Source organism: Gavialis gangeticus, unplaced genomic scaffold (assembly GCF_001723915.1).
Source record: "Gavialis gangeticus isolate Ggan-Ray unplaced genomic scaffold, GavGan_comp1, whole genome shotgun sequence".
Classification (NCBI taxonomy): domain Eukaryota; kingdom Metazoa; phylum Chordata; order Crocodylia; family Gavialidae; genus Gavialis; species Gavialis gangeticus.
This window is the reverse complement of record NW_017729031.1, coordinates 41,134,159-41,137,519: the sequence shown is the minus strand read 5'-3', so window position 1 is coordinate 41,137,519 and position 3,361 is coordinate 41,134,159.

The following is a 3,361-nucleotide window of genomic DNA, read 5'->3' as shown; positions in this document are numbered from 1 at the left end:
TGTTCAGCTTCTTGTCCCCTGTCCCCCCAAGGTCCTTTTCTGCAGAGCTGCTGCCCAGCCCGTCCCCCCCAGCCTGCCCCCTCCTCAGTGCAGGACTTTGCACTTGTCCTTGTTGAACCTCATGAGATCTATTTTGATCTAATCCTCCAATTTGTGTAGGTCTCTCTGAATCCTAGTCCAACCCTGCAGAAAGTCCTGTGGGCACCTGTGGCATAGGACTTGCTTGGAGAGTCACAAGTGCCCAGCTCCCCAGGGAGAAAATGCATTCACAAGCATGTTCTCACCAAAAGCTGATCAGGTGTCAATATGAATATTCTCCCCAAATTTCTTCAAATGTGCTTGAAAATCAAAGGCTATCTTGGTCTGCTCTTGTCCATGCCAAGAGCCTCCCTGAGCCTACCGCAAATCTCCCAACAACAACAATATAAATAAAATCCAACATAACATGAGACTATGGACCTATTCCATTCCTGACCACTTGTGTTGCCTTGTCTACAGGGGGCCTTATTAGTATGTCATACTAGTTATATCGACATGGAAACTTTGGTTTTTGTTGTGTGTATCTCCCGCTTTCTCATTTTTTTCTTGGCAAGAAAGCAGGAAAAGCATTACCAAGTTAGAGTTTAATGCAAAGAATCACATCCTCACATATTGAACAAATAAATATAAGTTAATATAAATAGGGAAAACTCTCTTGGAATATGTCCGTCAGTGGTCTTATTATCTTGGGCTCCAAAGCCCAAATCTGAGACTATGTTTTACAGATGCTTTTGTTTGCATGCTGACGCAAAGTCTTTGCTCACTAGAAATTTTTGCTCTGACAAATAATCCTCCCCTTCCCCCCCCAAGTAAAATTAGCTTGGAAAGTACTCATGAAGATGTTCCTGGTTAATTATTTCCTGGAAACGTTTGACAAGTTGGCAAGGGTGTGTGAAAGTTGCCTGGGATTGAGCTCCCAAAACTTCTGCACCTGGAAGGCCTGGAAAAGTTTGACCATGGTTTGACTTGAATGTTTCTTTGCTGGCACCGTCTTTGAAAAAAAAAGTACTCTCTTCATTTCCAGAAAGAGATGAGGTGGATGAGAAGGGGTGCAGTAGTTATTCATTTCCTCCTGATTGGGAAACTGAGGTTGGGAGAAATTATCTTCCCCTGGATCATGTGATAACCCAGAGTCAAAATAACCTCATTCCTGGTCATAGAATCATAGAAAATTAGGGCTGGAAGAGACCTCAGGCGGTCATAGACTCTAGCTACTTCTCCAAGCAGGGCCAGCCCCAACTATCTCATCCCAGCCAAGGCTTTGTCTATCCAAGTCTTAAAAACCTCCAAAGATGAAGACTGCACCACCTCTCTGGGGAGCCTGTTCCAATGCTTCACCATCCTCTTTGTGAGAAAGTTTTTCCTAATATCCAATTTCATCTTCCCTTGCTGCAACTTTTGACCGTTGCTCCTTGTTCAGTCATCTCCTGGCTTTAACTCTAGACATCTGCACTTGTCCTTATTGAACCACAAAAGATTTATTTTGGTCCAAGATGCCCTGCCTTTAATCAACTAGATCACAAGCAAGTGTCGTATGACTGGTGCTAAGATACATACATACAGCTCTTTGCAGAATCAATGCCTCCATTTTTGCAATGCTGTAGATCTGTGATTCTCCACCAAGATTACCACGGCACCCGGGGGCACTGTGAGACCCTTTTAAGGGTGCCATGCCATATTAGCACTGTTCAGGATTGTAACACTTCTGCCAGGATCTGGGGGTGGTATAAGGGCCTGGCTCAAGTTTGGGGGTAGGAAGGGTTGGCTCAAGCCCCTACATAGAAACCTGGGAAAATCCACCTGATTAGGGGACCTAAAAGAACAACATCCCCATCCACAAGCTAATGAATAGGATAAAAATGATTATTAAATTAAATGAACATAACTAAGCCTTAGCGAACTCTAACCCCATCTATTAGGTAGCCCAGCTATCAAATACTCCCACATACCAAACAGCACCCCATATACCAAACTCCCTGGGTCTCTTGGTTTTAGCCATCATCTGAGAACTCCCCACCCTTGGGATTGCTACTTGCCCAGTCTGATGAGGGGAGATGGTTGTTTCCCTTGGGATTTCTGTCTGGAGATCTGGTTGTTGGCCATCCATTGGGATCACCTCTTCAAGCATTGCTCCTTGCCACCACTTTAGGCCTCCACCACATCACGCCCATCAGGATTGTTTCTTTGGGACTCAACTTGTCACCCATCACCACTTTCCTGCCACTCTGGGTTGGTGCTTCTGCTTTGGGAATATCTTTTTCAGTCTCCTCCACAGGACGCTATCTTTTGGCCTTCCCAGGATCCCTGCAGCCTTTTCCTCTTATAGCTCCATGGACAGATCCAGCTCTAGGGCCCTGTCAATTGGCAGGTCTCCACTACAAAGGGAGGACAACTCAAGGCTGGGGCCACGTTGGCCCTAGTTGAAGTTGTAGAGGGTGCAATATAAGGGAAGGGGTGGGGGACCCTGGAGAGGTCAGGGTCAACAGCAGCATCAGGAGGAGGTTGTGCAGCACCAGAAAGAAGCTTGGGTGAACATTGGGGCTCCCAAAGTGGGGGGCTGTCCTGTGGATGCTGCAGCAGCAATGGTATGATGACTTATTGTAGATGCCTGAATTTGTCCATCACGAGGGACCTCCAAACAAGCTGGTCTGGGGCAGCCCAGTGGATTTCACTGATGGTGATGGGGTCCAGGTTGCGGTGATGGGCCAAGTTATCTCCTATACCCTCTGCTAGCTTGATGCTGTCTACAGAAGGCATGATGAGCCCCAGAAAATGCCTCAGCAGGGCCTTGCTGAGGGGAGCCAGAGTCCTAGAAGATAGCTCACTGCCATCTGGGACAGAGGAGTCCAAGGGGACCTCACTGACAAGAGGGGTCTATGGGAAGATGCAGACAAGGACGCTGTCCCACCTCACCAGCCATGCCACACTGTATGTCAAGATGAATGTGGCCAGCACATCCAGCCTCTCTAGGTACCTGGAGGGGAGCAGCATCATTTCTCAGTGCCCATCAATGCACCATCCAATGTCTTTGCTTGACATAAAGAGGGCACAGCTCTCTGGTTGCAGGATGTCCTCCACATAGACAGGTCCTAGCATGGGTCTCCAGTCACTGAGCAGGGTGCAGAGGCAGTGGGAAAACCCATGGAGGTGGGTGTACATAGTTTCATAGTTTCATAGTTTCTAGGGTCGGAAGGGACCTGAGCAGATCATCTAGTCCGACCCCCTGCCATGGCAGGAAAGAGTACTGGGGTCAAACGACCCCAGTAAGGTGGTCATCCAACCTCCTCTTAAAAACCCCCAGGGTGGGAGCCTGCACCACCTC